The sequence below is a fragment of the Xenopus tropicalis genome, chromosome 2 (assembly GCF_000004195.4).
Source record: "Xenopus tropicalis strain Nigerian chromosome 2, UCB_Xtro_10.0, whole genome shotgun sequence".
Lineage (NCBI taxonomy): Eukaryota > Metazoa > Chordata > Amphibia > Anura > Pipidae > Xenopus > Xenopus tropicalis.
In genome coordinates, this window is record NC_030678.2 from 148,612,992 (window position 1) to 148,638,215 (window position 25,224).

General features: G+C 39.4%; 1 protein-coding gene across 1 annotated transcript in view; it reads left to right on the plus strand.

Moving 5' to 3' along the window:
* The first annotated feature begins 240 nt into the window (after nt 1-240).
* asic1 (acid sensing ion channel subunit 1) overlaps nt 241-25,224 on the plus strand; it is a 166,894-nt gene continuing 141,910 nt past the window's right edge. The window contains exon 1 of the mRNA XM_031897214.1: nt 241-319. The gene's annotated coding sequence lies outside the window, so the exon portion shown is untranslated. The remainder of the gene's footprint in view (nt 320-25,224) is intronic.

Genomic DNA, 25,224 nt, shown 5'->3' on the forward strand with positions numbered 1-25,224 from the left:
TTCAATGTACTAGAGACCATGTAAGCCAATCTTTCTATTACCTAATTCTTTAACAGTTTTATCACTTTCTCGTATCCCTCATTTAACACCCTGAAGAGCTGTTGTCATTAGCAGTTCAGTGTTGATGTTATAATGGGCAATTAGCGAGCATGTGAGACTGCTTTGTCTGCAGGTTGGGAGGGTGGGGGGTTTGCGTGCCAGAGCAGATTAATTCCCACTGGTACCTGCCTGATGGGAAACCTTAACAGATAGGGCCAAGGTAGCCATTCCGTGTTTCTGGGCGCACATCTTTAACTTCATTACCGCTGCAAAATGTATGGTAAGTGACTGGTAGAAACAAATGTTTCAGGGAAGACCTAATAGAATTCTGTTTCTACAAGTAGAGCACTTAGTTTTATAGATTTTTTCAGTCAGAGCTGTATGTGCGCAAAGGTATCGTATGAGCCCATATTTGGCAAAACATTGTAAAACAATTAAAGGGAAAATAGAACCCAGTTTGCTCATGGGTCATTCTACACCAAAAAATCATAGCTATAAACAATATGCATTTAATAATATGAAAAGCATATTATAAGAATCTGTGCACTCGTGATCAAGTGGTGTTTTATTATGTTCAGTAAAGCTTTATAACAAATTTGCAACAGTTAAGCTGCATTAAAGCACAGTTAGGCACTAACATGAGGCACAAACCTGAGATTTTCTGCAGTGGGATGGGGAGACTCAGAGTACTCGGTACATTATGGCATAGTCAGTTCTGTATTTATATCCAGCACAGCCCTTGGCACTGGCCCTCTGTCCACTCCGTCCCTGGTTGGTTAATGCACAGGGCAGTCTTTGTACTTTGTTTGTAGATGACAGAAGCAGCACATCCCCTTAATCTCTACTGATCAACATCAGTGAAGCTGCACCACCAGTGAAAAAAAATGAAAGATGGGCACTTTGGAACACATGGCCATCTTTAATTACGTTTGAATCTTTCCTAATTTGCATGCAGGCAGAAGGCCCCTGTTCGGGACCAAGGGTATTCCGGATAAGGGGTCTTTCCATAATTTGGATCTCCATACCTTAAGTCTACCAAAAAAATCAATAAAACATTAATTGTTTGCATCCAATAAGGGGTAATTATATCTTAGTTGGGATCAATTACAAGATACTGTTTTGTTACTACAGAGAAAAAGGAAATCAGTAATAAAATTCTGAATTATTTGATTAAAATGGAGTCTATGGGAGGCGGGCTTTCTGTAATTTGGAGATTTCTGGATAACGGGTTTCCGGATAAGGGGCCCGATACCTGTAGTATGTAAGGATACTGAACAGCTTTGTCCTGTAGTCTCCTGCATGGGAGTCCTCTCCACCAATCCAAACACTTACATTCCATTTGCATTAAAATTAGTTGGACTGTACTCAAAATCTGTATTGTGAATTAACTTCACATTTCTTTTTACGATTTTACACACACTTTTTTACACATTTAGCCCAAAAATGTGGCTTTAAAATATCCATAACAGCCCCCCTTAGACCTACAGTGCAATCACCTGACAAGAGATTTTAGCCCTCAATAAAGATATTGGGCTAACACAGTTCCCCAGATTTTTGGTGTACAAACACACCTTTAAAGAAAAAACAACTACTGTCTTATGTAAACTGTATTGTACTTCAAGCTGCTTATTTGGCACCCTATTGTGTCCATGTAGGAAATATGTTTTTATACATTTTATTTATTTATTAACATTTATTTATAAAGCGCCAACATATTTTAGTTATTACTTGTGTCCAGCAATGTCTCATCTCTTGTTTCCCAGTTCTAATCCTCTGTACAGAGTATCAGTCCTCACTGGTCTTTTGAATCCCTAAGGTATGAGGGTAATGTAGTAACCACAAGTTTATGATGGCAATCAATAAGTTCTGATAAATTGCATGAAACACTATCCATTCCATTTATTGTAAGACTTCCTGTTGGATGTTTAGAGTTTTTATTTATTTTAAGTGTATTACTGAAACAATGAACCTTGGGAGATGGGAATATTCTTTAGAATAACTGATCATTCCTTGTGGTCTCTGCTATATTACTGGTTTAGTCCCTTTGTATTCCAGGCACTGATCCCTAATTATCTTTAATTCCTAATAATAACTCTTTCCTTAGTATTACTTAACTATCAGGGACTCAAAATTACTTGTATTTCTTCTGTGCTCTGGTCAATTATTTTCCTTGTGTGTTGTGCATTATGAACTGTTTGTTTCCAGGCCATATTTTCGCCACTTTTTGTCTCCTCCCATTCTCTTCTTCTTTCTAGGGCTGCCTTCTTGAAAGCAATTTTTACCAAACAGCTTGTAGCAACCCTACTTCATCCTCACTCCCCCTTCCAAGATGGCCTAACCCTTCCCTTTTTAAAGTCTATGTGGTCCTTACTTTATGCACGTCATATGCATGGGCTTTACTAGAGCCTTGGTGCATTTCCCAAAAGTCATTTGAGTTTCCCCTTGAACTCTGGCTCCCTACTAGTTCCTAGGTACTGTAACTGTGACTTAATAAAATACATTATAGAGGTTTTTTGTCATCGTTACCAATATGGAGTGTTGCTGGGAACAGTATCTATAACATTCCATATCAGCCTGGTGACTTTGTTGTCCTTGACTAACCAGGTAGAAGGATCAGAGAGATACGATAGTATTTCATTCGGTTTGTGCTGGAGAGGTAATATTTCATCTTCTAGGGTGACAATTTACTTTATTTTCCCTCAGAAGCCGCAGGGTCCAGTGTCCTGAAAATATAAGATTCACAAACATACTGTTCTCACATTTTGTGACCAACCAGCCCTGTCTACTTTAAAAATCATCTGAGCAAAGATAATGCAAAAAAAAAAAAAAAAAAAAGTACATTATCCAGAATTTATGGACATTGGATACAGGTTAACTGACTTATTATCTATGACTTATTTTCTAATAGATATTGAAATAGGGCAATTGGGCACATTTTTTATAGCAAATAACAGGCAAGCTGTGAAGAATACTGTGGTTTTTGTACTTCACCAAAGAGATAAACTGGGGTCATATCTGATTTCTAATATAAAAATAGCACATATTTTGCCAAGAAATAGTTTCTTTGTAGGTGTTAGTTGGACAGATACAAATTTAAATACTTTGTGGTGTTACCGGTCCTTTAAGTTGTGTCCACATGGGAAACATTGATTGGCAGTTCATTGTTGTCAATTAACTTTTTTTTTTAAATACAGAAAAAAACATATGCCTCTACATGAAGCTTTGTGACATTATCAGTTTAGAATTATGTCACTTGACATGAATAGAAACATTCATCCTACAGCATTGTCCCTTAATATGGTTACTGAGCACTCAAACATGTCCCAGTATGACAAAAATGTTAATATTATAGAATAATGTATATTTTGCTACAGTGTTGCCATATGTTGTAATAATTATTCCACGCAAGAGCAGGCGCCTCAAACTGCCAGGAGTAAAATAACCAATTGTGAAAAAATGTGAGAAAGGGTCTATTTTTTATTAGTACATTTTCTATATTGCGCCATCTTTCCCATAGACAGAGGGAAAGAAGCTTTGTCTCAGCATGAAAACAATTCGACACACTTTGCAATATTTTTTATTGAATATAATGTGGTGTTCTAGAGCCCTATAGCATCAGCTTTTATTACTAAAGAACCTTATTTTCTGCTTGACAATTTGCGACAACCCCTAAGCCTATCTTGTCAACAGCTGCCCAGAGCACACTGAGCATGTGTGTGTTGCAGACATTTTCCAAGATGGTGACCCCCTGTGACAAGTTTGAAGTCCTGGATCATTGCTGCTATTAAGATGCTGAAACTTTAGGCTGGCGCAATAAGTTCAGTGTATAAAATATGGCATTTTTAGCCATATTTATTTTTAGGGTTTAGTTCTCATTTAAGGCGTGCCCAGGGTAGGAATTAAGTACAGGGTTCCTTTGTGCAGAAGGTTGCTTCATTACACTGGGGTACAAGCACTGCATGTATTACACCCTGGTGCAATTTTGCAACAATAGTGTACACGGCACTTGTATGAGAGCCCAATTGTCTTAGGTACAGTAACTTACACTGACTGCTTTCAAGAATACAAACGGTATCAATAAGTTGCCCTTGAGCAGGCAGAATAGAAATCATTATTGTGCTATCGCTAAATGTGTTTGCTCCTTCAGGGTAATCTAACAAATTGTCTGTGTGTGAGATGTGACCTCTGTCTCATTTTCATTTAAATCATGTTTTTTTTTAATAATGAAATGGGGAAAAGCTTGTGTTTTATCCCCGACTCTTATATCCGTTTAAGTAATGTAGCCAATTCATTAATCATAGGAATGTCAATAATACTATATTGTTATTGTCTGTCTGCTCCAATGGATTTGTCAACACTATACAGAGATATCCAGGCACAGTGATCTCCTGTTATTTAATGTATTTAATCTGTAATACAATGGCAAATACAAGAGAGCCAGTAAGAGGCCTAAAGCTGTCCATTACCCACCAAACTGCCCAGTAATCCAATGGTTTAGCCCTCAAGTCAGGCAACTAAAGCTAATCATATGCAGTCTGGCACACACAGAGATGTCCGTTATTAGTCGAACAAGCTAATGCAAAAGGAGATGGCACATACCAATCTCATATTCAAGTTGTCCAAGAATGAAAAATTATGTTTTAGTGGGAATAGAGAGAAAGAATAGAATAGAGAGCAAATGAGTTGGAAACCAGCTGAACAGGACAAACATGGCCAACTATAGACCATTGCCTTGAATACTTACCCAAGCCCTCCCCTGATTCAAAATCCAAATTGTTTTGCCATATCTATCCCCCTGAGATACAGCAAAAAAATTTGGCCACACCCACTGTGTGACCATAAACCCTAAATATCATGCCCATTTTACAAAAACACACCTCTTTCCATTTTGGAATGGTAGCATTATAAACACAAAGTGAACCAAAAGTCCTGTCTGGGCCTAGGGTAATCTGGCCCTGTGCAGTACAACCTCATTTTCTTAGGGATGTGAGGCACATCTCCCCCACCCAAACCACATCATTTGTACTGATTATATGCCCCTGTTTGCCAGCACCATCACATTTACCTAAAACAAACAGCAGCTTTTCTCTCTGACACATCATCACCAACATTTACTTCTGCAAACAGCACATGTACACTGTAAAGTTCATGTAATCGAGAATGCAGGCTTACACGGACAGAACTAAGTTGATAAAAAGTTCTGCTTTGATTGAGCACTGTAATGGTTAAGCTGAGCTTAGGAGAAAAAAAACAGGAGTAAACAACTAAAGCAGAGTTTCTATGGGAATCCATTGGTTGCTAGACTGGAGGGCTTGTTTAGTAATCTGAATGGAGATGAGTTGAGTTGGTTAGAGGAGGAGGAGAAGGAATCCCAAGTGATTGGTGATGCTGCAGCTTTACGATTAAATGACCGGAGTGAGAGGTATTTAAAAATTTCAGAGAGGTTGTTCACTGATTACATTTTTGTGTGGGGGTTAACATGTCCTTTAAAGTAACTCACAATTGATTTCCTATGCTTCCTAATAGGGAGAACACAAGAGCTTTACTTTCCAAGATTATTTTGCAAGGGGGCATTTCCCTCGCTTGTTATTGTTATCACAACACAGAGCATTTCAAGGAGATTTTTAAAAATTCTTTGCATGTACAGCTAATATAAAAAAAACCATACAGGCACGTACAGTCCACTGACAGGATTATACTGGCTGCCTTAATAAGCTGATTCTGTGGCAAGGAAACAACTGAAATAGCCCTGGGAACAAATGTAAGGTTATGCAGAGTCATTTTTGTATTGCAGCTTTTCAAGGTTCCTGGGAGAGGACATACGTTAAAAATAAATGTCATATATAATTGCCACTTCCCCTGCCTGTGAATACATACAGCCGTATATAGCACACAGACGTGACATATAAGTGAATTCTCCTATAATCCCTATATTTGTGCTCCTACAGTAATAGCTACCAATCGTAATGGACCAGTCTCCTCCGCTGTATAGCAACAACATCTGAATTCCAGCAAAACTAACTGCAATTCATTTATAAAAATGACTGCAGAGACTTCTTTATATTCATTAGTACCACATAGAGTTCCACTGTAATACTGCAATTCCAGGTACATTAGCCCTTCTCCCTGGAGTGCTATCTTTCAGTACTGTTGACTTCAACTCCTTATACCACTAATTAGTGCGCTTAAAGGGGACCTGTCACCCTAAGTAGTAATTCCAAATTGTTTTCTATTGTGTTTGTCAAGCAAAATAAACTTTACTTACACTATATAAATTATTTAAATCTTGTTTCCTTATATTCTATAATTCACAATCACGGCAAGCAGGCAGGTGCCATTTTGTGGACACTGTTATTAAGACAAGCTTTGTATCATACCAAAATCTTGTTTAAGTGCCACAGTGGGGGACCTGATGCCCATGCCCATGCCCTGGCTACATAACTAGATGGTTAGGAGGGAGGGGAAAAGTGAGGAGTGCAGTGTCATCTAAGAAGGCAATATATGACTGACAGCTGGGAATTTTTAAATGCCATAATAATGGGTATGGGTGTGTTAATAAAAATTTGGGTTTCTTGTTTAATTGGAAAAGAACTTTTCTTATACAGCTTTTTATGTCAGGGTGGTCCCCTTCAACTACAGATCGCTGTTTTCTAGAGGATTTTCATTGCCTTGGGCATCTTTTTTAAAGGGGACCTATCCCCATAAGAAGAAGTTCCAAATTCTTTTCTGTTTTGTGTTTCAAGCAAAATGAACTTCACTTACACTATTTAAAAATATAAATCTTGTTTCCTTCAGTCTTGGAATTAGACAATCATAGCAAGCAGGCAGGCGCCATTTTGTGGGCACTGTTATTAAGGAAAGCTTTGCATCATGCCAAAATCTTGTTAATGTGCCAGAATGGGGGACCTGATCATGCACTAGTTAAAAAATTAGATGGTGAAGAGGGAGGGGGAAAGTGAGTGCTAAATGGAAAGTGAAAGTAATTGTTTGCCTCTATGCCTAAGGTTTTATTCTAATAACTAAGTAACTATTGATGATGGACGAATGCAAAAGAAGCTACAACATGTAAACAAAGGTCCAGGACCAAGGCAGTAAACAAGCTTTTCTCTGTGATTGCCAAAACTCTTAATTTTTCAGGAATCCTTGAGGTCTGGCATGGTGCTGAGAGTTTGGTGAATTGCTTATGTGGTGCCACTAGTAAGCCTGAAAATTATAGGCCTGTTATTTTGGTAGTGGTAGGAAATCTTTAGGAAGGGGTAATGAGGGATAAGATACTGGAATACATTGAAAATCAAAATGCTGTGAGTTTGTGCCAGCATGGTTTTAGGTGTAACAGATCTTGCCAGACTAATTTAATTGCCTTTTATGATAAGGTGAGCAAGAACCTAGACTCTGGGATGGCAGTGGATGTGATCTACTTAGACTATGCTAAAGCATTTGATACAGTACAGGTATAGGACCCGTTATCCAGAATGCTTGGGACCAAGGGTATTCCGGATAAGGGGTCTTTCCGTAATTTGGATCTCCATACCTTAAGTTTGCTAAAAAATCAATAAAACATTAATTAAACCCAATAGGATTGTTTTGCATCCAATAAGGATTGATTGGTAATCAAGAAAAAATAAATTGAGCAGAAAAACTTAAGTTAAATTCACTAAAAGGTCCTGACACTTCCTCTGATGAAGCACCTAATGGTGCGAAACGCGTTAGGAAGGAGAGTGGGTACCATGAGGCACTGGGTTTTCCTTTCCACTGTGGTATAGTATGGTTTATGTTTTTTGAATTTGTGTTAAATCTTCTGAGCCAATAAATGTTTGTTCTTTTCACTAAAAAACTTATGTGTTGATTTATAATAAGGATTGATTAAATCTTAGTTGGGATCAATTACAAGGTACTGTTTTATTATTACAGAGAAAAAGGAAATCAGTTTTAAAATTCTGAATTATTTGATTAAAATGGAGTCTATGGGAGACAGGCTTTCCGTAATCCGGAGCTTTCTGGATAACAGGTTTCTGGATAAGGGGTCCGATACCTGTACCATAGAAATGGTTACTGATTTAATTAAGGGATATTGGCCTGAAACATAATGTTTAATAGAGAACTGGTTGAAGCATAGATTGTAAGTGTGGTGGTAAAAAGGAAAAAATTGGACCAGTGTTAGTGAAGTACCCCGGGTCTTTCCTTGGTCCTTTGTGTTTTAACTTGAAGGTGAGTATTATATGATATACTGATAATACTAAATTGTGCAAATTCGCAAAGCACTTTGACTTAACTGGAAAACTGGCAAATGAGGTTCAGTGTTTAAAGTGCGAATTTGTGCACTTTGGTAGAAATATTATAAATGTGAGCTGAACACTAAATGGTACCTGGAGAGAGTGCAGAGACTGCAACTAAACTGGTAAAAGGGAAGGAAGGTTTAAACTATGAGGGTTGTTTTCTCTAGAAAAAAAGTACATGCGAAGGGATATGATTGCTCTTTACAATTCATTAGAGGGCATTATAGAGATAGAGAAGGATCTTTTTCTGTGTCTGCAATGTATTTGCCTATTTATTGAATATCAGTATGAAATATATTGGTGCTTTATAAATACATGTTAATATTAGTAATAATAAATTCAGCAATTGAAAAGTTGTAAGGTTTTTGTCCTAAAAACAGAAGGTAACCCTCCATGGCTGCCTGTAGATTTTGCTATATATTTTCTTCATCCTTTTTATCTATTTCTTATTTGCTTTTGAAAACAAGATTCATTTATTCCATGTTATTGGTTGAGCTAAATGCCAATGCTTGTATTTGCAAGCAACATGACAACGAGCTCTGAGTATCAACCAATGTACAAGTAGAGATTGACAGGCCTTTGTGGCCATTCTTGTCTAGATGACCTTAATTATAACCTTTCTTCTTTATGCTGAGGAAATGTGATCATCCGTGGTTCAATTGTATCTCCTCTAGAGAGCAATCAGACAAGCCTTTCTATTTGCTACAATGACCTTTCTATTTGTCCTTAAGTGGCTTCTTCTAGAGCAGTCCTGTCCAATTAGCAGCCCCTCTGTGTGGCCCCCCACCTGTCTGCCTGCTGTGACTGCTTACCTTTATGTACAGCTTTAAATGATATGAGTACTAAGATGAACTACCCCTCTGGATTGTTCACACCTCAGATTTAGGCTGTAATTCCCTATATTGTTTACACCAGATCTATGCTGCCTTTGTGTGCCATACTCTGCATGCCCTATGCTGCCTATGTGTGCCATACTCTACCTGCCCTGTGCTGCCTGTTTGTGCCATACTCTGCCTGCCCTATGCTGTCTGTGCCATACTCTGCCTGCCCTACCCTGCCTCTGTGTGCCATACTCTGCCTGCCCTATGCTGCCTGTGTGTGCCATACTCTGCCTGCCCTGTGATGCCTGTATGTGCCATACTCTGCCTGCCCTATGCTGCCTGTGTGTGCCATACTCTGACTGCCCTATGCTGCCTGTGTGTGCCATACTCTGACTGCCCTATGCTGCCTGTGTGTGCCATACTCTGCCTGTCCTTTCCTTCCTGTGTTTGCCATACGCTGCCTGCCCTATGCTGCCTGTGTGTGCCCTGCTCTGCCTGTGTGTGCCATATGCTGCCTACCCTATGCTACCTGTGAGTGTGATACTCTGCCTGCCCTATGCTGCCTGTGGGAGGTGAACCTGGTGGGGGTTCTGGGAGTTTGTTAGCATCTGGAAATAGTTTTTAGGAGGTCCTTAAGATGTGCTGGGGGTTGCTGTGCTATCCACAGGGGAGGAGGCAGCATATAGATTTGAGGGTGTGGCTTAATATGACTTAATGGACTTCTTTCACATATGAGTGATGGGTGATATCTCTGCAGTGAGCACCCACGATTTGTCTTTTTGGTGTGCTACCACCATTAATGTGTGATATAAAAATATTTGTATTATGATAGGCATGGTTTAGTTTGGGTGTGGTTTAAAAAAAGGTATGGCCAAAACTGACTTCCATTATCGGCCCTCCACCACGCAGGACAGACAAATTCTGGCCCTCTATACCACAGAAGATGGATAGCACTGAGCTAAAAATACACACCAAAAAACACCCATTGACTTTAATGTGTTTTGTGAATGTTCATCATTTTGCAAATGTTTCCACAGTTCTGGAACTTTCTTGGCGAAGCAAAGTTATACATCACTAATTCTGATCAGTGTGGAACTGAGATGCCAAGGACCCAGCAGAAAACCTTAGACTATAGGCCCACTCTCCAAATGTTTTTTCCTCCTCTCTTTAATGAACCCCTTTATTGTTTCTTTACATACTACAATTCACATTAGGTTCCATATCAACCCCAATACCTCCAAACTTTGCACCCAGTACACTATGGCCTCTGTAAATCTAAGCAGTGTATTCTTTATTATTGTAGACAAACATCACGAACTAATCAGATCTTTTTCTAACATGTAGGTGACCATTCATATCTAATTGCTGATGGGTTGCTATGGGCAACATCACTGGTGATGTTTGCCTCCAGTGTTAATAAATACTCCCCTCAGTGTATTTAAAAGAAGTTTAGAAAGTGCTCCTTCAGAGTTAAGGAAGCCATATGAAAATATAGCTGCACATCTGGCTGATTTTAAGCCACATTTCTGACAGGCAGGACGTCAGATCTACAGGCTTGTAATTACCAAGCTAAGACTAAGCACCTTTTCTTAATTTTGGAATCACAGCCATTTCCAACAGTCAATTGATACTATACCGGATATTGTATTTATAGTTTGATTTTGCTTGATATAGGTAAATGTTTAGGTTTATCCATCTCTGTGTAGGTTTTGAGACATGAGTGGTGGTGTATTCCATTCCTTCTCACATCCACAATAAGTTGATCCAGAGTTTGCTAGGCCATATGCCCCATAAGCACCATCTCTCCCTACTATACCTGCTATCCCACAGCCACAGTCCCTTCCCAGAGGCTACTATCCCACTGCTACTATAGGCACCATCTCTCCCTACTATACCTGCTATCCCACAGCCACAGTCCCTTCCCAGAGGCTACTATCCCACTGCTACTATAGGCACCATCTCTCCCTACTATACCTGCTATCCTACAGCCCCAGTCCCATCCCAGAGGCTATTATCCCCACTGCTACTATAGGTACCATCTCTCCCTACTATACCTGCTATCCTACAGCCCCAGTCCCTTCCCAGAGGCTATTATCCCACTGCTACTATAGGCACCATCTCTCCCTACTATACCTGCTATCCCACAGCCACAGTCCCTTCCCAGAGGCTATATCCCACTGCTACTATAGGCACCATCTCTCCCTACTATACCTGCTATCCCACAGCCACAGTCCCTTCCCAGAGGCTATTATCCCCCCACTGCTACTATAGGCACCATCTCTCCCTACTATACCTGCTATCCCACAGCCACAGTCCCTTCCCAGAGGCTATTATCCCCCCACTGCTACAGTAGGTTTTGAGACATGAGTGGTGGTGTATTCCATTCCTTCTCACATCCACAATAAGTTGATCCAGAGTTTGCTAGGCCATATGCCCCATAAGCACCATCTCTCCCTACTATACCTGCTATCCCACAGCCACAGTCCCTTCCCAGAGGTTATTATCCCCCCCACTGCTACTATAGGCACCATCTCTCCCTACTATACCTGCTATCCCACAGCCACAGTCCCTTCCCAGAGGCTATTATCCCCCCACTGCTACTATAGGCACCATCTCTCCCTACTATACCTGCTATCCCACAGCCACAGTCCCTTCCCAGAGGCTATTATCCCCCCACTGCTACTATAGGCACCATCTCTCCCTACTATACCTGCTATCCCACAGCCACAGTCCCTTCCCAGAGGCTATTATCCCCCCACTGCTACTATAGGCACCATCTCTCCCTACTATACCTGCTATCCCACAGTCACAGTCCCTTCCCAGAGGCTATTATCCCACTGCTACTATAGAACTTGTTTTGCTGACAGCACAGTCAAGATGTCGCTATGTGATACATTGTTTACCTTTACCACACTTTACAGGACTGTTTATAGGGCTCTTAAGACAGCTCAACCAGAGTTAATGACAGTGTCATTTACATAGCATTTCCAATGATGATATTTAATTATCCCCCTTAGTCTTAACAGAATTATCTGCTGCATTGCTGATAACACCACAGTAATGAATGTGAGGGTCTTTCCCTTTCTTTTTTATTGTCTTCTAGTTTAATTGTGAAATCTATAAAAGCTATAAAATGCCAAAGAGTTTTATTTTCCATCACTTTTTGAATGGTTAAGTAACGTTATTGCATTTTCACAGCTCTTATGTGTGAGAGTAAAAACATATCAATTTAGAAAAATTCTACAATGACTGGGGTGTCAGGAACCCACCGGCAAGCTCCTGCTTTCCCCTCCCCCCCGCCCCAACACACGTTGCTCCCCAACCCCTTAAATGTTGTTCCCTGTGGTCTCAAAGCAGCTGCTTATTTTTGAATTCCTGGACAGGAGGCAAGTTTTGGTTGCATAAAAACCCAGTGTAATGCCAAAGAGAGTCTCCTGTAGGCTGCCAGGCCACATAGGAGCTACCATCACAGCCCTTATTTGGCACCCCCAGAACTTTTTCATGCTTGTGTTGCTCCCCAACACTTTTTCCATTTCAATGTGGCTCACGTGTATAAAAGGTTGGGGGTCCCTAATCTATACTGTCCTTAAAGGGAAAAAATATTCCCCTTATTGACATTAGCCCGTTTAGATGAGATTTTCTACAAAAGGTGCATACACACTGTCTGAACTTACAGAAATAAATATGTGTTTTTGTTTAACACAAAAATACCTGATTCCACAGATTGAAGGACTCCATGATAATTCTATTGAGCTGTTTCCCAAGATCCCTTAAGCTGAGAGTATATAACGCAACCCCCTATCTCACATTGTTCCTTTGAAAAGTGATGAATTCTGGGACTTAAAGTCCTTTTGCTTTCCACAGTGGGTGGGGCACAAACTCTTTAGAAAGCAAAGGGAATTCAAGGCCCAGAATTCATCACTACAGTGAAAGAAGATAGGGGCTGAATTACAGTGAGACTTCTGGGTCTGGGTCTGGGGAACTTGCAAACACATTCACAGGCTTTTATGGTTTTCTTTCAGTCTGTGGAATCAGGTAATGTCTGTGTAAAAATAAAATACATTTACATTTATATCTGGAAGTTCAGAGAGTGTTTATGTACCTTTTCTACATAAACAAATGAGCTCATAACAAAATGGGGGTTATATTTTCCTTTTAAACAAAGGAAGGGTTAAACATGATGGACTTTGGTCTTTTTTCAACCCAGCTTAACTATATAACTATGTAACGGTATAATCCTGATGGTACAAAATAGGTACAATCAGTGAGACACAAACAAAGAGTGATTTTCTGCTTATTGATTACCAGAGTTTATTTTTTTGCCTTCCCCATTAATCCCAGAGCATGCATACTCACATCAAAAACAGAGAATAGAGAATAACAGTGACCAAAGTTCTGTCTTCCTTGTATGCAAAGTCAAAATATGACATTTCACTTAAAAGTTTTTCATTTTCCCTGAATGCCCTATAAGCTCACACTCTCCCATACCTCCCAAATGTCCCGATTTTCAAGGGACAGCCCTGATTTTGACAGTTCAGCCCACAATTCTTAATGAAAAGTCCCTTTGATCTCTTGCACTGAACCTGCGCTGAACACTAAAAAAGATACAATGTTTCTCAAACTTAATTAAAAAAGTGGCTTTTGGCAGAGAGCCCAGAAACAAGCTACACCTGCACTGAGATACAATTGTAACTAATAAGCTAAACAGGTCTCCTGAGGGAAATGAGAGTTGCAGCTTAAAAAGCAATTTTACCTTTTTTAGCAAAACTGTAATACCGGTAACACATAAAACAACCCCCAGAAATGTATTCAAACTTGAAATAACCTGCCAAATTTTGTAAAATGGGAGTGGAATTTAGGGGGAGTGGTCACACAAATGGGTGTGGTAAAAAAAAATTCACCGCACTGCGTGCAGCATTTCTATTTGTCCCTCTTTACATTTTTTAAATGTTGGGAGGTATGCTCTCCCACTAGCCTGAAAAGCACAGATGTGTAGGAACACACTATGGGCTGATGCTCGCCTTCTGGCAGTTCAAGTTACTTACATATTTACTGTATATCATATATATACACTGTATATATTGTAATCTGCAAAAGACTTTGCTTAAATATATACAGAAACTGTCCCTGACCTTATTGTCTACAACCTATATTTGGTAGTCTAGTCTACAAGAAATCCAACTCTTCCTCATTCCAGGGGTTCAAACAGTGAGCCATTATTTCTCATCCAGAGACTCCCCTATCCTTTAGCTCAAATGGAGATAAATAAATCCAGGCTGAAAATTCCTAATGAGCATATTGCCTTGTGTTAGGATTACTGCTGAGCTGATGATATAATGAAAAACAAATCAATATACAAAATTACATTTTCCTGGTGCAGAAGTGCTGCCTTATATACAAAGTCAGACATTTGTAATGCAATTTTCCCATAAGTGGGTGCAGGAACTTGTCTTTGGCATGTAAATGGGTGCACATCTGATACTGAGGATTTGACGCTTCCTATTTAACTAAATATACTGTTTAATTATTGAGCCCTGATGGCTAAATGCTTCTGGGTAGTTTTGCACATGAGTTAACGGTACATAATTGTGCATGTGACTGTCCTCCGAGTGAGTTATCGTTTAGTTTAAAGAGTTTTTGGTACCCAATTGATTTAATGAACCTGAGGGATGTAGTTCAGAAAGACCCGTCCTCAACTAAGTTCGCGTTTTCTAGAGCACACAGCAACTCCATTTAACAATAGGCTTACATATCATTTTTATGGTATAGTTTTTTATTACAATATGACACTGTTCACATTAAAATCATTCATTCTACCATTTAAAATTTTATTATTGAACCAATGTGTGTAGGCGCCATCTCAGTGCACCAGTGTCGGACTGGCCCACCAGGATACCAGGAAAACTCCCGGTGGGCCCAGGTGTCAGTGGGCCCTCCTGCTCCTGATCATTTGGCCTGTTCATTGTTCATTGACCTTGTTGGTCATTCCCTTTTTCTGAACTGGAACAAAGAAGAGAAATAGATGGAAGAATAGATGTAAGCATGGAAATAAAAGAGACTGGGAGAATAAAGAGGTTGGGTGAGGAAAGGAAGAAAAATTAGTTTGGAGAGTGGGCCTAGGGTCTAAGGTTTTCTGGTGGGCCCCTGGGGTCCCAGTCCGACACTGCAGTGCACTGTGCCTGAGTCTGAGCTTTCAGAAGGAGCCAGTGCTACACATAACAACGGTTTTCAGGTAACCTATTGTTTCTCCTACTCCCATGTTACTGGAGGAGTCCCAAGCCGGATTTCTTACTATTGAGTGCTATTCTGATATCTACTGGGAGCTGCTATCTTGCTCCCTTCCCATTGTTCTGCTGATTGGCTACAGGGAGGGGGCAGCTCAGAAGTAAAGTGTGACTGAATTTTATCAATGCACAGGTCACATGACTGAGGGCACCTGGGAAACTAAGATTATGTCTAGCCCCATGTCCAAATTTTAAAATTAAGTAACAGGTTTCAATGCAGGATTCTGCTAGAGAAGCTCTATTAACTGATGTGTTTTTTAAAAAACATGACAGTATTCCTTTAAGCTACATCTCAGCAACATGGGGTTTCTCCCTGTATGAGGCTTATGTCTTCACCTTTCTCCTACTGTTCAGTGGAAGGTCAGTACTAAAAATGAAAGTTGTTTACAGATAATGGCAAGTACAGTAAATTAAGGCTTAATTGAGACTAAGCAACATACATTTTAGCAGGATAAGGAAGATTACAGAATAGGTTATGTGAAATATCGGCCACAAGGTTTATTGTAATGCAACATAAAAGGAAGTTAAAAAATAGATATTAGGGTTATTTAAAACTGGTTTGATTCATCTCAAGAAAGAGCAATTATACAGATACAGAACTGATTATCACCAATTTAATAATGTCGCACCCGAGGGTCAGTGCCTAGGGTGGCAGCTATAGGGTGCAGCCCTTGGGTGCCTATATATCTAAATCAGATGTCAGAGAGGGGGAAGCAAGGGGTATTGTTCACATCATAGCGCACCCAAGACCAATGTGTGCACCCACAAGCATGTGTAGTTTGACAGCTAGAGGGGCACACATAGGCTCAGTGCCCAGGGTCTCACCAGACCTAAACACTGGGTGCACCAGATTCACCCCCCACCACCACCATTTCCCTGGCAAATCAGTTCAACCAGCCAAACAAATCAGGAAAGGTGAACGGGACTAAGTAAGAACATTAAAGTGATACTGACACAAAAAAAATACTTTTCAAAATATTAATGTACATAAAAAGTTACCTACAGGTCATATTAATCATTTTTGCTGATAGGGCTGCTTTTGCAAATAATTGTTACCTGAAGTCCCTAAACCTGACTGTTTTGCCAACCTGACTGTCCCTTCTCAGCCTGTCAGTTATAGCTTCTAATGCTAACAGCCTCCTGCTGCACAAATATGGCCGCCCCCTCATTGCGGATCATGGTTGATAAGATAGGGAAAGTAAAAACATCAGGAAGTACTTTTATGGCAAAATTATAAAGTTCATGCAAAGACAATGTTATGAATATCTAGAATGGAAAAAAAAAAGATGTGGGAAGAGACATAAAAATGAAAAATACAAAGACACTGATGAGAAAAATGGGATATTTAATTTAAGCAGTAGCCATTTAACACAATATGAAACAGAAGTCTGAAATAAGTGCTCAACTTTTGCCTCTGTAAATAGGATTGGCGTGTCTTGTACATTGGGGGGTGCTCAAAGGTTCATAATAAAATTAGATTAAAGAGCTTTTGCTACAAATATTCTATAAAGAATTTTCCAACTAGCTTAACTGGTTGTTACCAGCCATCATCATTATCATACTGTATTAAATTTGAAGCCTATTTATATTCCAGGTCAAGAGAAGGGAGAATACACTACATAAATATGTATGGGCAAATTGTTAAAAAAAGATCTAAGAAAACTACAAGAAAGGTGGGGAAAACAACTTCCTAGACAGAAATTTAATCTCACAGGCAATGAGAAACAGACTCAGAGACACTTATAAAGATGAATCAATCGCTATAAACCCAGCGGATAATGGGTAGCGGTCACAGGCAAAACTAACAATTTATTCATGAGCGAAGCATTGTTGGAGAAAGAAACTACATATAGGCAGTTAAAAATGAATCCTAATTATATTTTAATAGTAAAATACAGGAATTGTTACATGAAGCTACGGAAGAGAGAAGGATGAAAGAGAAAAGTAATTTCTTTTTAAGGAAATCCAGTTGCCTTTCTATTTTGCCATTAAAAAGTATCTGATTATCCAGTCGTTTTTTCAGAGTATTTAAATGAAACAATCCAGAAATATGTGATTAATTTCCCCAGACAGCTACATGATTTAGCTAGGGGTGCTGCTTCCATGAGGTGAGAAACTCAGGCTGCAGTGCCTCACAAGTTGCCAGGGGGGGCAAAAAGTACCTAAGAGCCTACATTCTGATTTTAAAGCAGAATTTTGTTCTTCCAGTGCAGAGAGCACCATAGCGGTGTTTCCCCCTCAACTTACTCTAAGGAAAAAATTAAAGCTGCCCATACATGTTGATATTTTAGTCTTCGTACGACGATTTGTCCCGCAAAAATATATATAACATATGCATGCGCAGTACTACAATGTGCTTATGTGCGCCACGGATTCCCCGCACACATCTCATCAAAAGTTGCCAGCTCTGGGAAGGGAAGGCACTGGGTGTGCCTTAGGGCTCTGGCACACGGGGAGATTAGTCAATTTACATTTTCGCAGGTGGGATAGCATTTCGGGGAGATGTTTGGGACCTTGTTTTTTTCTGAATAGGGAACCTTTCTGCAATTTGGATCACCATACCTAAAGTCTGCCAAAAATCAATGAAACGTTAAATAAACCCATTAGGATGGTTTGGACTCCAAAATGGATTCTTGCAGCTTAGTTAACCTTAAGTAAAAGGTAATGTTTTATTATTACAGGTATGGGACCTGTTATTCAGAATGCTCGGGACCTGAGGTATATCTGGATAAGGGGTCTTTATGTAATTGGGATCTCCATGCTTTTAGTCTACTAAAAATAACTAAATCATTAAATAAACCAAACAGACTTATTTTGCCTGCAATGGGGATTCATTATATCTTAATTAGGATCAAGTACAAGGCATTGTTATATTACTACAGAGAAAAGGAAATATTTTTTACAATTTTGAATTATTTGATTAAAATGGTAAATGGACTTCCTGTAATTTGGAGCTTTATGGATAATGGGTTTCTGGATAACGGATACCATACCTGTACAGAGAAAAAGGGAATTACTAGTGCCCTTTATGTTGCACATCAAAATGACAGGTAAGAGGGAAGGCCTACATGCCACCACCACTGAACAAATTGTTGGTTGGTCACTTTTAGACATTAGTAGTCTTTTTAAAGCTCAGCAGCAAAACTCTAACATCCCTGTGAATGGCTACTCCCACATACAATTGTGTGAGGATTAAAGATTCTAACAAATCTTTTGTGTGCTTAAATGGTCATGGTTAAAGGAAAACTATACCCCCAGAATGAATGCATAACCAAACCAATAGTTTATATTATGTTGGCCTATTAAAAACTAAATTGTTGTATCAGTGAAAATTGCCCTTTTACATCCATACCCTTGAGCCACCATTTAGTGATGGGCAGTGTGCTCCCTCAGAGATCAGCTGACAGGAAATAATGCAGCTCTAACTGTAACAGGAAGTAGTGTGGGAGTAAAAGTCAGAACTTGGGCGGCTCTTAGTACTTAAAATGGCAGTTTTCTATTTAGGATTACCCATTGGCACACAATACTAAAAAAGTATATTTTTATGAAAATGGTTTATTTAGATGAAGCAGGGTTTTACATATGTGTTGTTTTGTGCAATATAGTTTTATAGAGACCTACATTGTTAGGGGGTATAGTTTTTCTTTAAAGGGGACCTGTCACCCTAAGAAATAATTTGAAATTATTTTCTATTGTGTTTGTTAAGCAAAATAAACTTCACTTACACTATATAAGTAATATAAATCTTGTTTCCTTCAGTCCTGGAATTACACAATCACAGCAAATAGGCAGGTGCCATTTTGTAGACACTGTTATTAAAATCTTTGTATCACCCCAAAATCTTGTGTATGTACCAGAATGGGGGACCTGATGCCCATGCCCATGCACTGGCTACACAATTAAGTGGTTAGGAGGGAGGGGGAAAGTGTGAGCTGAATTGAAAGTTAAAGTTCTTGTCTGCCCCGCCTTTGCGCCAAAGGCATAAAGGCAGGGCAGGCAATATATGATTGACAGCTGGGACTTTTAAATGCCTTTATATTGGGTTTGGATGTGTTAATATAAAAATTAATTTGGGTTTCTTGTTTAATTTGAAAATGACTTAATTTACAGCTTTTTATATCTGGGTGACAGGTTCACTTTAAATTTGAAAGCATAATTATGTATTTTAAATAATATGCATCATTAATGGGGCTTCATATATCTGCCCTAAATGACTATTGGGAGCTTTGTCAAAACTCAGGGAACAGGCAGGTATATAATCATTAGGTTTGGTAGGTGTTTTCAAATTCAGAAAGTGCCTTACTATTCCCTAACTCTTTTTTTTATTATCGATAATATGTTTGGTACATTTATTTTGCTAGCATGCACTGTAGAGGCAGAATTTGATGGATTGAATGATGTAAATAAGTTCATTTTAGACTAAGAGGCAAATTTATCAAAGTGTGAATCGGTGTTCCCAGAGGAGAGTCCTTATTTTGCCCACTTTTAAAGCATTATTTTTGATGATTTATGTTTCGGGAAAACTCTACCACCACACTCTTTAACATGGACAACTTTGTACAAATGTGGTTAAATGAGTAATGATGAACAAATTCAGCTTGTCAAATGCTATTATATATAAATAAGCAAAAAATGGCTAACAACTGCACTGAACTTACAGCAGAGAGGCTCAGCAGCCCTGTAACCGCAATGATCCATGCCTTTAAGGTTGTCTACAAAAGCCCCTCATCTTGGATCATGTTAGGTTTTCATTTGAGTGTCAGTAACACTGCTCCGTTTGCTCTGGGCTGTTAAAAAATTAAAGAAGCTTAGGGGAATTTGGAAACCATCAAGTAGAAAATGTTTTTCATTTGGCATAGAAGCTGATGGCATTGGACTGATTTATTTTCCCACAATTGCTTTTTCTTAAAAAACAAAAATTTCAGCAGGTTTTGGGCAAAGAATTTATGCATCTGCTACTATGGCTATTGCCACATGGGGTGTTTTCTGTGTAAAAGTGCAAGCAGTGGAACTGTCCCTCCGCTCTAATCTGCTTTATGGTGTGTCTGGGTGCAGACACATGGAGTGGATTTCAACACTGAATATGCATTTTTGCACAAAAATCTGCTCCGTGTGTCTGTATCTAGGTAGACACAGTGGGGTTCATTTACCAACACTGAGCAAATTTGCCCGTGGGCAGTAGCCCATAGCAACCAGTGATTTGCTTTTTCCAACCAGTTGCAGGTAGAACAATGAATGCAGTAATTTGATTGGTTGCCAAAGTATACAGCCCATGGGCAATTTTGCCCAGTGTTGATAAATGACCCCCAGTGTCTTTGGCTGCAAGAACACCATAAAACAGATGGCAGGGGTGGTTACTTAACCAAGAAAATGCCCCGCGCCACAGTAGCATTAGAATTTTAAATTCTGGGATCTGGCTAAAACCCGAAACAAATCCAGGATTCAGTGCATTTTAAAGGAGGAGGAAAGGTGAAATCACTGGGAGTAGCAATTATTTAGGCATCCCCACTGATTATAATCCCATAACTCTGGGCCAGTGCTTCTCTTCCTTGCACCAGTCTGGCTTTTAGCTTCTAAGTTTCACTTTTATTCTTCCGTATACCAAAAAAGATCCCGGGATCGCGAAGAAGATAGCGGTGTGGTGCTCTCTTGAATAGTATCCCAAGCCAGTGCATTTTTCAGCAAAGAGGGGCACTGACCCAGGATAGAAGGTAAGGAAATAGAATTAGTGGGGGGTACCTACTAGCTTGGCACCCCCTTGGATTCTACCACTCCTCCTCCATTAAAATCCACCCCTTAATGTAATATCTAACCATTCTTTTGCACTTTGAAGCTTATTAGCACTAAAATGTACAAGTAATTTTGTCTGACAAACTTTACTGGAAAAAATCAATGCAGCCAATTCATTTATGTAAACTATTTACCCACCATAGCATGGGGTTGAGCAGAGTCAGCACGGTTGTCTGTTTATATGAAAGATGTTACTGGCGACAACTCTGTCTGCTTTTCTCTCTTTTTTTCTCTTTATCTGTGCACCAACAAGGACAAATGAACAAATGAAATGCTAACTGCCAGATCTGAACATCCAACACAATGTGACAGCAAAATTCTGGATCAGAATTACATGGCAGGCAAGGCCTTGCATCAAGAATATTTTGTAGAATAACTATTTATTTCCAGGGCTTTATCTAAGTTGGCAGATTCCTCCCCGAATATGTGTATAGTTTCTGCTACAATAAACACAACACCATGATTTTTCCTAAACTATTAATAACTGATATTTGCTCTTTCCTTATCAATGTAAGGTGGCTGCAGTTTAACAGTAGCTGTAGAGTCATTGTGACTGGGGGGTATCTTTATAGTTGTACATCAAGGACAAGCAATATGTCACCGCTATATAAATAAAAACAATTAGTGGTGAAGGTGTTCCATGTACTGTGTATTAAGAGATGCAAAACTGCACCTAATTTTGTGTCAATCACTGTGTCTACTTTTCATAGTTGAGCCCTATATTATCTTCTATGGCTGCTCTGGTTTAGCATACAAATAATAACCACTCGTGTATCATAAAATATTTGGATTAAAACAGAGTTAAAGTTACAAGAGTAAATGGAAAAGGAACAAAGTTTTGGACCCAACAAGGTACAGAAAAACTGCTTAATTTCTAAACGGAAGGAAACAAAAGGGGCATTAAATGTAGGGATGCACCGAATCCCAGAATCGCTTCAGGATTTGGGCGGAATCCAGGCTTTTATTGAAGGAACCGAATCCTAATTAGCATAAATTAGCATATGCTAATTAGCATCCAGGAATGGTTAAATGGTCAGGGGGAAAAATTAACCCCTTACTATCCTAATTAGCATATGTTAATTCGGATTCGATTTGGGATTCAGGCGAATCCTTCATGGTGGGTTTGGGAAAAAAAAGTGGGTTCGGTGCATCCCTAATTAAATGTAAACAGAATGTTGCGGAGGTTTCTGGGAAATGGACAGGAGCAGCCTACAGGGCAGCAAGTGATCAGGGAGACACAAGTAAGGACATCAAGAAGGCAATTAGCTTGAAGCTGATATGATACCAGTGAAAATACAGTAGAGAATATAAAACAAAACAGAAAAAAAGATGCACAGAAACAGGTATAGCACATAGAAAAGGAATGTTGAGGGCAGGTTCTAATCAACATAAAAATTAGTCATTTAGGTAGTTATGGATTTATGTAGTTATGAATGTATGTAAAGCAATAAGCACTAAGAATTAATAAGAACAAAAACAAGAAATACTTTACCACCTAAGGCTACACTGATGCTGGACACCCCAGATAGAATATGGGCCCTGCATTATGTTAGTCCACTACCCGTATATTTCCTTATACAGTAAGCACTTATACACTTATATACTTATACACTTACTTATAAATACTTATATATACTTATATATACTTATATACTTATATATACTTATATACTTATACACTTGTACACTTATACAGTAAGCACTTATACAGTAAGCACTTACTGCCACCATCTTGAGGAGATGAAAATCCTTTCAGGGGCTCCGTGGAAATAGTTGGAGGGGTTTTCAGTAGAATAGTGGGGTTGGTGGAGGTCATAGGCATGTTCCGTTGTAACGCTGTGGCCCAGGCAGTATGGGGGCATGGTCAAGAGCGCTATTTAGCATTATTTTTTTTTATTAGTTTGCCACAGCCTAGTAGCTGGGCAGTGGGCTAATAGCTCAACAGGCCCTAATAAATAGGTATTAGGGGATCATGATTTCTGATGATAGCTCTGGAAGCACTGCTGAGCCAGGTAATGAGTGAGGCTACCCTAAGTTTGAGGGCTATATCATAGCAGGCAATATGACTTCAGTGTCACCATGAAGAACTGCCAAGATCAAAACCCCTCTCCCAGCCTGCCATCACTCCAGTTTAAATGAATGGAGCAATCAAATTTCAAGCTCCAATCAGCATAAATTCTTTTGAATACATGGAAAGCATAGCAAAGATTGGAGACCCCCACACATCCCTTGGCAGTCTGTTAAAGACATACATACAGACATGATCAAACCAGTGATATTCACAACAACACCAGAACCTATCCTATGGATGTAAATAGTTTTGATTTTCCATCATCCTTTTCTGGAAATCCATGGCAAATGCATAGACTCTTCCTAGGACTGAGACTGCTTTATCCATTTGTCAGGATCATTGGGACATTTGGCCAGTGGACTGGGGGGGGGAATTTTGGTTGTAAACTGAGATTATTGGCCGGCATGTCGGTCTGAGTTATGTTAATTCTTTCTTGTGAAGTTTTTAATAAAAACACATAAAAACCCTTACCCCTTCAGTCTTACTTCTGATTGGTAGCATGGCCAATGATATCAACTGGATAATCATGGCTAATGCCACAAACAAACAGAAGGTCTAGCTGTAATACAAACACCGCCAAGACCCCAGTCTTAATTTCAGAGATTTACAGCCCACTCCCCCAACCAATGTTAAACTACACTTGCAACTGCTGCCATCCACAGCTATTGTCTGGCAAAGGGTGATAGGAATTGTTACCCTGCCATAGCAGCAAGCTGGAAAGTACTAGTCAGTGTGGGAATGCACAGCTACACTTCTGTATATCTCAACCATTTACACAACGTGACTGCCTAGAGAGCCATACTTACATGCAAAGTCAAGGTTAAAATCAGTCCCTTCAACTCATTGCTTTCCCTTTTGCATGGTCCTTGGAATATTAAAAAACATAAACAAGTGACTAAAATGGAAGGATGCCTTTTCACTGAAACACTCAATTGCTGTTTCCATTACCTTCTCAGCATCTGTACGCCCACTGCTACAGAGCCAGGCATCCGTCAGTCCCCAGCCACTGCTGTCACTCATAGAAAAAGGACTTTAAGAATAGACAGTGAGGTAGGTGGAAAAGGAAACAAGGGTCTTACTTGAAGCATTTCTTATTGTCATGGAAACAGTTATGATAATTTTATGGAGTAAGTTTCGCAGCAGATGCAATTACAGAACACGGTAAATTCTGTGACTAAGCTCATATATTCTTTCCTCTCCATTAACCATGTTTTACCTACCTACCTACCTACCTCTAAACAAGCGGTGGGTACAGGAAGGTCATAGGCTGCTTATCCCTGTGCTAGATGTTAAACAAATGTAAGGAATACCAGGAGGGTATTTTTTTTTTCAACAACAGCTGGAGGCCAGTGGTTGGATTTCTCTGTTTTTATTCATTGCCCTTAGTTCTATAGTGCCGTCAGGTCAGGCTGAGAGGGACAGATGATCATCTATAGTCCCTGGCCCACTAGAGCATACAATCTCATTAATTATGAAAGATAAACACACATGCGCTAGAGAAATGGATTTATGCTGATAATTCCTGAATTTTTAGGAATTGGCAATCACCACACCAGGGGCGGTTTTAGCTTATGCCAATTACCCTGCAAGTATGTTTTTTTGTCTATGAGAGGAAATCATATCAAGTGCCCAATAGCAGAAGAAAACACAGAAGGCTTTGTATGGACATGTAACTTTATTTTAAATAAATATATATTTATTTATTTTACAATAACCTGCCAATGTTGGATTCACTGTGTGCCTACCCATACTTGTGTTTATGGTCTAGTCCGCTCCCCTGGCTGTAGGTTTGGGGCTTTGGCACCCAAACCCAAATTGTCTACTGGTGAGTTCACTGGTTTACACACATCTACAGGTATTATTTTGGATTCAGGTACTATCAGAGCACAAGTCACATGACTGAGGGCACTAAGATTATGTCTAGCCCAATGTCAAATTTCAAA